Here is a 13,242-nt window from a genome sequence, read left to right as displayed (position 1 = left end):
AGGTATTGCCTGTCCATGGTGGAGAGTTATGAATGAATTGCAAAAGCAAGCAAAGCTTTAAATAGACTATACAATAAGTAGCTCACTTCCTCTGTTGAGATATTCCTTATACACGCTTCTTAGTAGACAGTGGTGTTTTCCAGATTTCCACACTTGTCTTTAAACCAGTTTTGGTGATTTCATGTTAAAGGAAAGCTAATTCAGTAACATGTTACTGCCTAAAATAATCTGCATCTTACGTTGCACCTTGGTGCTCCCTTGGTGCTTCTCTATTCTTCTCTATTGGTAGCATGACAGATCCAATAGAAAAAAAACCCTTAAAAGGAGCAATGTTTTGTTTCATAAGCCAGCTAACTCATCTCTCCAGCAGACATGGATTGGCAAGGAAGAGCGAAATTGTCCCCTTCAGTGTTGACTCAGTGTTAAACTGGCTTAGAAGCAGCCTGAAACTGCATCTGCAGCAATACAAGGAATCTCAAACACCACGGTGGAGTTAAATTTAAAAAAAAAAAAAAAAAAAAAAAATCTTACCTTTCATACTTTAGCTGTATGAACAGCCTGAGAATTTTGCTTATTTTATCAGCTCCATTTGGATAAGCACATAAGTAAAATATTGGAGCCTCAGAAGTAGAGCGGGAAAGCAGCAGAGATTTCCCACGCTGAAGGTTGCAAACCAAGATTGGCACGTGGCTGCCCTCTGGTCTCCACAATTATATAAGCTGGGACATTACTAATGGACTAACATGATGAAAAAGTAGCCTTAAAATCACGTTCTGTGTACAAGGAATTTAATTCTTCCTCTGACATTTTTAAGATACCGTATTAATAATTTAGCTGAGTTTTAGTAGCCTTTTCAGTTGTAGCCCACTAATGACAAGCTTGCTTTCTAATGTTTAACGCCTGCTGCGCAAGTGGTGCTTTTAACAAAATACATTTGCTGCAGGCTTTTTGACATGGCCTCACACTGAGATAAACACAATTAACAGGAGCTATTTAAAATGCTTTTCTCGTGTGCTTGTTTATTAATGGTCTTTTAAGATCTATTTTTTGTTATTAGATTTAAAGATTGTGTAACAGACTTGATGGCACAGTGAGGGTATGTTATTTAAGTGTTTACCCTTGAGAGATTCCTGGGTCATCTTCTGTTTGTAATAGCATATTCATATACATAGGCTCAAGAATTGACCAGATTGGTCCTTCTTTTAACATGCTGTGCTGAGAATGTATTGTAGTAGCCCACAGAGGATGGGATGAGGCAAAGGAGCACAGGCAGGCCAGCTTACATAGTATAAAAATTTAATTAGAAAGTATTTCCAGGGAATCCTATTTTGTATAAAAAGGTTTATCTTTTCTATATGTCACATCAAAACAGCTTTTAGTAAAAATAGTCTTGCAAAGAATGTCTGCTGAGGGGGGCTGTACTGAATATTCATAACATCTGAGTGTACTGAGACATTTCAGAATAAATATATTCTTTTTAGGTTAAACTAGTTCAGAATATTGTTGTTAATCTTCTTTACATCCTTCCATGCGGTCTGTGTGAGGAAATTTTTGAATTACAAAAAAAAAAGAAAAGAAAGAAACTGTTCTCACTGAGAGCCCTCACTGCAATCTCTCACTAAAATCAGTGGAGAGGCTTCTGTTGACTTTGCTGAGAACTGGATCTTCTTGGCACTGTTTTGAAGGGGTAAAGGGAAGAACATGCCTCAAAAAGACAAATGGCTGTTAGAGTCCTCAAAGGCAAGGCTGTTGTAAGGTAAGTTTTGTGCTCTTCTTTCCTGGCTGCCTCCTCTGCTGACTGATTGAAACATCTCTACTTACTTTCCTTGCCTTTTATAGGGGTTAGTCTGAAAGTACAGCCCTTGTGGCAGCATCCGAAGGGAGACTGCTCTTGACATGTTCCTCCTTCTGTGCACCTGGGCAAGTGACAACTGAAATTGCTTTCTAATAGCAGGATTTGAGAGAGGCAGAGGGCTGATTTGATAATAGGCAGATCTTAATAAATTGGCATAAACTGAAGCTGTTCAGTTTAGTAATTCAGGTAGAGTAAGTAATCTATATTTGCTTATTGAGGCCTTTCTGCCCAATAGATCATGGGCTGTTTGAGAGCAGTCTGTACATGGTTATATGTAAAATACTCAGCCTTACAAATGACAGTTGTTCAGTTGACTCTGTAGGAACTGAGCATTGCACTTAGGAGGTTGTGTCTGACTATCAGGCCCGATTCTGATGCTGAATTGCTTCAGTGCTGGTGGCAGCATCCGAAACTGTGGTTTCCAAAAGAGGCTTTGAGGATGACATGGATTTCCTCATAAATTAGGTCATGCTCTCCTTAATACTTACAGGACAAGGCAAATGAGGGATAGTTGGCTTAGCTTTGCTTTGGATGTTATGTCTTTGGATGTTATATCCTTTGCTGTAACTGAATTAGTTGGTCTTGGTTTTGGGCTATCCTAGTAGGACCTGTGGTTCAGGAATGGGGGAGAGAACAGCGTATTCTGGGGAGTATATGAGTCATAGAAACCACTGAGCTAATCCCTTGGTTTGAACCCTGAAATTATTTTGAGGTATCCCTTCTTCAATCTGTGTTTTTATCTGGCTTTTTCAAAGTGAAAAAGACATAGCTGAGACATCTCAGCTACTGAATAATGTCATTACTTGGTTAATTTTAGTGACTTGATTTTGGAGAATCTGTGATAAAGTATAGCACACAGAGATATTTATCCTGGTAACCTTAAATATGGTATAGGTTTTTTGCTCTCTCTAATATGTCACTGCAATTATGTTAGTAGAACAGTAGCCTGTGTCCAGACACTGAGTCTATTTTTGGGTGGAGAATATTCAGAAAACTCAGATTTCACCAGAGAGGTCCTTTTAAGAAGGATTTGTTGGTATAACAAAACAAAGCATTAAAAAAAAAAAAGTAAAAACATGTTTCTGAGTGTTGTGTAACAATCAGAACTGGTTTCTTCAAGGGATCTGGATTTGCTGTAGTCAGGCTATTGAAATCCTATTTTCATTTGAACTCAAATGTCTGGGATGTCTCTTACATTTAAATATTTATGGCTTTGAAGGTTCACCAGGTCTGTAATAAGCACAGGGGAAAATAAATACATTATGCAAAAGGTGATTAGCTTTATCACATAGTCTTCTACAGGGCAGCTGTTTATTTTCAGTGTTCATTTTCTTGGATCAGTCAGGTAGACAGCTGTTCTTTTAGGGCATTTTTGTTAATTTAAGTAACTTCTTTGAATTGCAAATCTACCACCAAATTCACTTCTAAAAATTCAGCCTCCAGCTCATAATTATATCATCAAAAAAAAATCTTTAGATCACTAATTCAAAAATATCTACTTGTCAGAGGTATTTCAAATAAATGCAAAGCATACACACTCTAAATCATCTGATACATCAATGTCTATATGAAACCGAATATAAAGTGTCCAGGTCTGTTGGGTTTCTCAAAAAAAATATAATGTACATTATGAAAATTCCCACAAGCCCACAGCCAGCTTGAAATACTGTCATCTTATATATGTGAGTTCATAAACACTTGTTAATATCAATAGGCCGTTGCAAACATAGAAATGAGACAAGTGGGAAGTCTGTAATTAATCTTTTCATTTTTTAAATTGCCTTGGATTTTTGCCCTACTCCCGAGGACCTGAGGAGAGCTATAGAAAAGGGAAAGGAAAGGAGTAATGCAGAGTAGGGTGACATGCTGGACAGGAACAGAGCTTTTTGGGCATTGGAGGCTGTGAGGAACAAATGCAGTTTACAAGTCCTGTTTCACCAGTGTGGTCACCAGTATAGTCCTTGGTCTTGTAATAAACTCGTTGAAGTCAGTGCGTGATTGTTCAGGTACACATTTTGTATTCAAGCTATCAGACTCGTGCTATAAATATTTGTGCCCCTTTCAGTTAATGTGGAAACACAGATCTTGGCTACCGTAGTTTTATGAGGGCATTACTGGAATGTTGCATTTAAATTAATTCTTTTTATTGCAAAATGCTCCGCTACAGAAAATGTACTCAGTGAATGTAGGCACTTATGCTAAAATTACCATCAGATATTTATTGGCTGACATATTTTGACCATTCTGCACCAAACTGTTGTATACTAATCCTGAAAATGCAAAATATTTTTATTTCACCATGAACTATAATTTGTTCCATTATGAAATTATTACTGAGATAGGTTGTTCTGAAATACCACCACCTGGAGTGGCTGTTGCCAGCTCAGCCCATTCTGGAAGGTGCATTTTGGGAGGGAGATAAGACTAAGCAGAAGCAGTCACTGTGGTCTGTACATACAATGGTTGTTCTTCCTCCAGGTCAGCGATGTTATCACGGTGCAGCAACTGTGCAGGCACTTACCAAAAATCACTGGAGGTCAAGGGCAGCCTGGCATCAATAATAAACCATAAATGCTGTGTATCTGCATTGCTTGTTTTATTCCTGGTCAGGCTCTGGAGTCGCTGTTGGGCAATTTGGCAGAGACAATTCTTTGGCAGGGTAATGCCAGAAGATGGTATGATGTTTGGTGTGTTTTTCTCCTCTCATCTCCTGAACCCAAATCTGTACATTGATTTTCAGTTTCTCAAGAGTGAACCACAGAATATTCACAGATATCAATTGTTGGAAGCTTCAATACATTTGCATTTTCAGCTGTTGAGTCAGGAGATACACATGGCTTGTGTTTTTATGGAAAGCACTACTTTGCTTTCCCATTCCAGTGACGTGATTTAGAAGGGTAGATTTCTTGGTGTAATTACAGACATACCAAGTATAACTTGAAGAAAACAAACAGAAGAGTAGCCAGACATGGGCAGTGATTGTCAGTGTTCTCAGTAAACTACTGGTAATATCCAAAATGTCCCTTAGCAGCCCTTTGGATCAGAGCAGGGAATGTTTTTGTTCATTTTACAAGTTGTTCTTCTCATTCGGAGCCCCTGGTGGTCTAGGGGGTAAAGGCGCCACGCTATCACCGCGGAGACCCGGGTTCGATTCCCGGTCAGGGCCACTCCCGGGCAGGTGGGGCTCGTTAGCCCTTAAAGGCAACCCACCTACGTCCTAAGGACCTCGCTGCCACTGTCCAAGCTCGCTTGGCCCCGGCAGATGAACCTTAGGATTAAAGGGTGGGCTCAGTTCCGCGCACACTGTGTCTCACCTAAAAAATCCAATGCGCAGGCTGGAAGGTGGAAAGACCTTCCCCGGATCTTCGCTCGCGAAGACTGGCCATTATTATCTTCTCATTGAGAGATGTTACTGGTATATAGAGAGTTTGGTTCTATTGGAATTTTGGAAGTTGGCAAGAAGAGCAGTTAAGTCTAAAATAAACAAATAGAAGTTTTGATGGTAAAAATAGAAAAGGAATAAGCTTTTAATTTGTTTGGCCAATGTAATTTCATTTCTTATATAATTAATAAGCCTTTTTTGTTTATTTGTTAGGACTGGAAACTTTTGACAAGGCACAAAAAAAAAGTTAACTTGGATAATTATTGTTAATGTGATGTCTTCCAATACCAGTTGTTTTAGTTTTGAAATACTTGACATATCAGAGCAAAGATATTATTGTAAGTACAAACGGTGTTACACTAAATCAGTTGAATGTTTTCCCCACAGTTACTTGTAGGATCGTGACTACTATATCTAGCTAATTAATATGCTAATTAGCTAGTTTAAAGATAAAAGGGGAATTAAAAGAATGTAATGAAGAGCTTGTATTTTTCTCTTTTCCTATGCAAACACTGCTCCCTGCAATAAGTTAATGAGGAAATTTCGAAGGAGCAAAACTAACAACAAATGAATTAGAAGCTTAACTAATTAATTACATGGTATTGCTGAGACCTTTCAGGTAGGGACTCGCATTAGATTGTCCTAACAGTAAATAGAGAGAGTGGGAATACTGAGAAAATCTGTTTTGAAATTTATTTTCAGAAGCAGCCTAAGCAAGATTTGAATTAAATGGTTATTTTTAAAAGCAATTTATATACTGATAATAATAAGATTGAAAATTTTCTAAGGTATAAGGATGTAAGCACTTTGAAGGGAAGAGAGCACAGACAGAAAGAAAAAGGAGTAGCACTTTCAGTCAGCCTTTAATATGTGAGTAGGAAAGCGATTGGTGTTCAAAAACCAAAATGTAGATTTGTTCAGCAATAAGCATCCTGATTTTTGAAACTCCTCCAAGGGCTGTGGAGGCTGCTTTTGACCTGACCAGCAAAATTTTAATAGAAAATCTTAATAATGTGGCACTGCCAGAGGAAAGATCCTTAAGCCCAATGACAATGTGCCTTAACTGAGTCTGAAGACCTATTGAAGGATAAAATTTCAGATTTCAGAACAAATTAAGGCAGGTCTTTCAAGAGACAGGATGAGAGAGAAGAGAGTTTAGCACAACAAGAATCTGTGGGTTGGATAAACATTTTTAGAGCTTTAACTTCTTTATTAGTGTTAAATTTCTTGCCTCTAAACACTTTTTCTCAGCTGGAGAAAGCCCACGTCTGGAGCCTTCACTTCTGTCAGGAAGCCACACAGATTTAAGCTTGTCAAAATCATGACATTCTCCACACTGAGAATGCAATTTGAACTACTATGTACAGCCTCAGCTGACATCCATGCTTGATAAAGACAAAGAGACTATCTGTTAATCAGTTTAGTCTGTTACTAATGGGCTTGTTATTAATATAAAAGCCCTGTTACAGCTAATTTCAAAAGATACAAACATACAAAAGGAGGCCTGCAACAAATCTTCTGTTTTCTTTTGTGTTTACTTAAACAATTCAACAACAACAAAAAAATCTAGCAGCTGCTAAATTGAAGCTAGAATTTGCCTTAAAGAAACACTAAATGTCACTCTGAGACTGAATCATATCAATTGTAGAATTTGTTATTGGAAGATATAGCTTTTTAAATGTTCAGGTAAATCATCTGGGACTTTGGATTCAAATTGAAGTATTATCACAAAATAAATATTGAGGAGCAGTAAGAATTATTTATTCATAGCAGCTCAATATTGATAACTGAGCTGCATTTGCATTAACAGTGAGCACTTAAATAATCTGAACATCAGCCCTCTCCTCCGAAAGGAAAGAGTGTCTCCTTCTTGTTCTCAGCAACTGAGAGCAAGGATGACTCTCTAAAAGGTGGAATTTTTTCAAAAGAGTTTGAATGATTTAGAATCCCACTGATGTTCTCTTTCTAAGTTGGTGCAATTCTATCCTCTGAATATTCAAGAATATGAAACCAGGGCAAAAACTCTTAACTGTGCTGAAGTCAACACCTAAACTTAATTAAGTGGATTAGGACGTCACTCTCACAACTAATCAGATTCTAACACGCAGTTTAAATGCAATTTCCTGGTTTGATTGGTCTTTTAGTTTATTCATTTTAGTCAGGGAATGTGTCAGATGCAATATAATTTTGGTCTTTTTTGCTAAGGAAAAGGGTTTATGCATTACATCTGCCTGTTTTTTCCCTGGTAACTTTGAAACTATTTTGAAATACATTTCATGGAGAGAGAGAGCTCACAAAGACACTGAGTTCCTACAACATGTCAGTCTTTGATGTATTTAGTTGTCAACCAGCGAGTGTTGGGTGGTGAGCCCCTATCAGAACCTTTATATCTCTCCCTGCTGAGGCTGCAGTGTGTGCACTCTTTATTAGACAACATCTATTGCACAGTGGAGAGAAACATGATCGCTGTTTGTACTTGGAAAATTTAGTCCTGAACTACTTGGATGCCAAAGTATCCATGAAAAATTAAAAATTAGGCTCTGGACCAGACTTCATGAGTTCTCCATTTAAGATATTTCGTGTTTCACATACTGTGGATTCGTGCTTGGGTCAATCTCATTGTTTTTTAAAAAGAAATTGTTGAAGATAACTTTGGATGAGGTGAGAGCTCATGCAAATTGTGTTTATATATATATATTTATATTATAATGTGAGCTACAGCTGGCTTTGTATCTCTATAGATGGTTAACTGTAGAACTGTCAAAAAGGAAATAAAGGGAATTCAAAAAAGTGGAACAGAGTCTGAAGCTTAGGAAAGAATATATTTAATGAAATAAATCCACTTAAAAGGCAGCATTACATAAAACGTAAAATAGTCTAGGTTCAGAATCTCATTAGCTTTGAATAAACTCAGACCTTTGCTACAGAGCCAGCCTAGTGTGGCCCAGATGTGGCATTAGATAGGAAACATCCTGGGGGATAATGCTTCTTTAATAAGGAATCATATCCTACATGTGGTTTTATCTCTCTCATAGATTTTTTTTTCTCCTAAATTGTAGTTTTCTTTATCATTCAATGCTATCAATTTAAAGTGGGTACATTTTTAAGCTCTGGCTAATATTATTATGAAAAAATGAAACTCTTTTTAAACTCTGTGGCATTTTTATGTCACCCACAGGGTCTCTCTGGTTTGGGGGTTGTATCCAAATCACCAGGTTTTAAAATACATCTTCTGTATGAATTCAGCTAAACTTGTGAATGACTGGCATGTCTTAAGTGAAAGATCTCTTGTCCCCAGTGGTGGTTAAAGTCAGAGCTGTCATCTTTGAATTATTTTATTTCACAAGCTTTTAATCATACCCCAAGGACATGTCAAGCTCTCGCCTGCTCTTTCTTTCAAGTATGTTCTTACACAAACACATGCTGTGGAGGAGATGCTGTCGTTTCTTCTCTTGTTCCACTCCAAGCTCATATTCATCATGGTAAGGTAACCTTATAAGAAACCTAATATCACAGTAAATTGCAATTTGGTGAGGTGTGGCACTCTTTCAAAGGTTCAAAACCTTGGTAGTTGAGAAAAAATAGCTAAAGCAGCAAAGAATATGCTGGCAGTAAATCAAGCAGTGCAGTCACTTTCTAAATAAATACTGAGTTTTTTAGTTAGACAGAGTTAGTTCCCCTCAAAATTATGTTTGTGACATTTCTGTAAATGTAAATTAATGTAAGACATACTGGGATTTCTTTCACTGTATGCTTCATCACTTTATTGAATTTTCTATGCCTGAAGCATCAATTAGTGTATTTATAGTCAAGCTATTCAACAATTTTAATATTTTTTCAATTATTTTTCTCATGGATCCCAACCAGAATGTTCTTTTGTCTCACAGCACAAAATCTGTATGTCCCAAGGGTTCACACATTTTCAGAGGGGGCCTAACAGCTAGGCTGTCTTGCTTTTACTGCTCAGGATAAGGTATTGTCCTTTTTTGTTTCTGGCAGGTTTTGCTACAAAACTGTAATGATGCCTACTGTGATTGTTGTTATTTTTATATTTGTTATTTTTATAGCTTCGTAGGCAAATAAATATTAGGCAAGGACTCAGTAGCTGGGTCTCATTTAGAAAACCAGGGTCTAAAATTGCCTCCTAAGAAAAAAGTAATGTCTTTGAGTGGCTGTGTGTTGAGTGATTGACTTAAATGTTTCTCTGTGGTAAAAGGGCAGTGCTTCTGGGAGAACTTGCAGTTTGCAAGACATTTTTGAAATGTGGACAGAGAAGCCCAGTAGTTGTATTTAAAATTATTTATTGATGGAGAAGTAAATGAAAGACTGATATTTGGATCAAGAATTGTTTTCAGGAAGAAATAGCCTGTTTTCCCCTCGAGCTCATTTCTGAATTACCTGTAAACCTACAAAACCTTCTGAGGCTGGATTGCCAGTGTTGAGCATTGTTGCTTTCTGTCTGTGGGACATTAGAAATCCAGAAGTATGTCCTCACCTGTATGTTAGGACTTTAGCTGAGAGTGTAGCTGAGAGTGTAGCCTGCCCCCACTTTGGGTTCCAGCTCTGTGTAAATCAAAATTCTCAGTACTTATGCTAACCTTCGTCTAGTACCTCAATCATCTGCACCTAATAATGTGATATCATCTGTCCCTTCTGAGGCTGAGGGAAGCTGGACATAGGTGGGCAGTGGAAAGGCTCTTGCTAACACAGAAAGCACAGTGGGGAGCACGTTGCAGACACTGATCTGAATGACTCTGCTCAGCTTGGCTGGAGTGAGAAGGTTGCTGGCTGTGCCTCATCAGCTGTGCCCGGTCTGCCATGGCGCTGGCACAGCCTCTCTGCGCGTCTGTGCTGCGAGATCCTGGCTTCTGGGAGAGCATAATGGGGCAGATGGGTGCCATGCACAGAGATCTAATCTTGTCGTTGCAGGTTTTGTTGACACAGTCTCTCTGCCATGCAAAGAAACTGCCTCTGCTTTCCATCTCCGGCAGCTTTGCGAGCAGACTGTCACATACACATTGTTGTGCCTTTAGCTAATCGGTTCTGGAAGGGAAACTATGTATGAGATAATCTGACTGAACCAAAGCTTTGCTGTTGCCTGTAGTTATGTGGATTAGGTCAAGAGTAAAATTTTAAACCAAACATGTTATTTGGGTAGTAGACTTTAAGGTTTCTCCAATGATAGCCAGACCAGAGTCTTGAACTTGGGTTTTCCATTTGTTTTATTATCCTCATCTTGACTGGAAATGCCCTCTTTATCCCAAGAAATGCTTCTCATGCAATGCTTGGGGAGACATTTTGTTCTCCAGAAAAGAAAGTTTAATGAAAAATATTACTGTCATAGACTTCAGTTTAGTCTTCAAAACCCCCATAGCATCCTGCAGCCCTCAATTAACAAACAATAAAAAATGCATTCAATACCCATACACAGACTATCATTATGAAAGGAGCTTTTGTAAATCAATGGTCTTACAGCAGTTCCAAATGCCACCTTCTACATAGGCTTTAGATATATTTGACACATTAAATAATAGCAATGTATGTAATTGAACACACTTAACGATAACTAGTTGCCTACTACAGAATGTCTATTGCATTCAGTGGCCTTGTTTGACTGAGGTCATGGTACATAAATTTTGCTGTAATCCCAAATTAAACTTACATATACTTGTGCAATAACAGTAAGAAAATGAAGCACAACCACCTCTTCCCCAATGCAGCTTTGACAGCTTGGGAAATTACAGCTCTGTTGGTCAGATTTGTTACTTGTAGAAGTTATTGCTGGTCCATTGTATTCATGTCACTTACTATATAAGAATATGGGCCTATGGTCCTTGAAAATACAAAGTATAATTCTCAGAAAAAATATTTAGTGATATTCCATGATATATCTGAGGTTTTTTTGTTCTGTATGTCTGAATAAAGATTTCTAACACAAAAATATCTTATTTTCAGAAATAAGGAATTTTCTCATACTCTGGGTTGTTTTATTTTGTTGATTATTTGGTTGTTACTTGCCCAGTACTACAACATATAACCTCAGACTCTTTAAAAAATTGCTTTTATGGTTTACTTTTATGGGTGTTTTTATGTTTAGAGCCTTTGCCAATCTTGAGAGAAATGAAATTTCTTTCACTATCTTTTGTCTTGAAGAGTGAATTGTTTAGCCTTATGCCTTGGTTGCCTTTGAGTCCTATTGCTGTGTAATGACTCTACTCTGCCATCCATTCATGGGGCAAAGAGCAGCATAAGAAAACAGTATTTTGAATGTTATAAAACAATAGGAAGATTTAAATCAAGAAATTTGCTTTAAATAGGTAAATTCTGACATTACTAGTCATCAGTGGACTACTTCTCTAGATGAGAACTACCCCCATCAGCACTTGTTAGCTCTCCTGAAAACTTCTGTAAATAATTTTATTTCCAACATGATTTGACTAACAGATTGTATACCTGTTGAAATCAAATATGAAGAAATATGGTGAAATCTGCCTAAAACAGGATATGTGAACTTAGTCTGTCTACTAGTAAAATTAAATTATTAATGGTTTAATTTCTTCTTTTTTTTTTTTTCCACAGGATTTGAGGATCCAATTAAAACTGTGTTTGGACCATTGCTTTGCCTGCCAGTACTTAATCTTTTCCGAAAACCTCATCACTTATCTAAAGGAAAAGAAAAACGAGGTAAGGAGAAAAAAGTAATGAAATGCAGCATAGCACATCTGTCAAAGGAATGGAAAGTAGCTTTAAAAAAAAAAATCCAGGATCAATGGCATTAAAAAATTATTTGTCGAGCACTAAATGTGTTCATGTTAGGCATCTTAATTCTAAAGGATCTGTAACTCCCATTATGTTCTTGCATACACTGAGGGTTTGGTTGTTTTGTGTTTGAGATTTACCTTTGATGTAGCCACGGGACACAAATGACTGATAGGAATGGTTGCTAAATGTACCTCTTTGTACTATGGAGTCCTTTGTAAGATTGTTTGACATCTTGATGTTGAACCTTTGAATATAATTAACATTTCTGAAGTTATTTAAAATTCACTTCTGGGTCAGTCTAGATTTATGTTCCTCAAATATGCATAATGACTACTGTATTAAATGACTTAACCTGCTTCAGCACTTAGAGCTTATACTGTCCTTTGTTGTTTATAAGAGTTCTTTCCAAAATACCTGGAACTGACTTTTGCCATGTCACTTAGGATTGCAATACTATATAACAAGGCAGGCATAACTAGAGGTGACAGAGAAGAGTAGTAAAGTGATTTAGCCTTGACAGGATAAGGATGTAAGGCAGATGTGGTGTGAAAAATATAAGCCTTTTCTGAGTTGTAAAAGAGTAGCCGGCGGTGGCCACTTCTGCAGCCACTGCTGACATTCACCAGGAGGGAACATTGGGATCTCAACTCTTGTGTTTTTTCTGTTCACTCATTTTTTTCTGCATTCTCAGATTCCTTCCAAGGGTCGGGTTCAAACTAATATTAGCTGGTGTGGGCCAGCTTCAGTGGCTTCTTAATATCCTTTCCCCTCGAGGCCCTCATGTGAAAACCAGCAGGCTAGAAAGCTTGTTGGCTTCTCACCTTTTCAACATAAAATATCGTGTATTGGGTTTGGGAGTGTTAAGCATGCATCTTCTCTAGAGTCTCTCCCAAGGATACTATTTATAATTTTCCTTTTCAAGCTGCGTAAAGAGTGTTATTAAGAAACTGGGAAAAAAACGTTGACTCATCAGACCGTGGATGACCATAGGCCACGCAGAAAATAGCCGGTGGTGCTTGGCAGTAATAAGTAAAACTGGGTTCAGGAGGTGTGTTTTTAAAGCACATGTGTTGCTTTGACAAAAAACTTCCAGGTTTCTGAATCTTGTCTTGCTATAACTGTGACTTACAGCACAGTTGTCATGTAGGTTGCCCATCTAGAGTATCATTTTGGCTAAAATTGTTGGTCCCTGAGGCTGAAAAAGATGATGAAACAAAACAAAAAATGTAATTTACTAAAAATT

General features: G+C 37.6%; 1 long non-coding RNA gene across 1 annotated transcript in view; it reads left to right on the top strand.

The window, feature by feature from the left end:
- Nucleotides 1-12,191, top strand: part of LOC126637565 (uncharacterized) — a 297,103-nt gene extending 284,912 nt beyond the window's left edge. The window contains exon 4 of the long non-coding RNA XR_007628349.1: nucleotides 11,817-12,191. This is a non-coding gene — a long non-coding RNA (uncharacterized LOC126637565). The remainder of the gene's footprint in view (nucleotides 1-11,816) is intronic.
- Nucleotides 12,192-13,242: the final 1,051 nt, after the last annotated feature.

This window comes from Myiozetetes cayanensis, unplaced genomic scaffold (assembly GCF_022539395.1).
Source record: "Myiozetetes cayanensis isolate MyiCay16 unplaced genomic scaffold, myiCay2020 scf15, whole genome shotgun sequence".
Classification (NCBI taxonomy): Eukaryota; Metazoa; Chordata; class Aves; order Passeriformes; family Tyrannidae; genus Myiozetetes; species Myiozetetes cayanensis.
The sequence above is the reverse complement of the archived record's forward strand: the minus strand, read 5'-3'. Positions and strand labels throughout refer to the sequence as shown.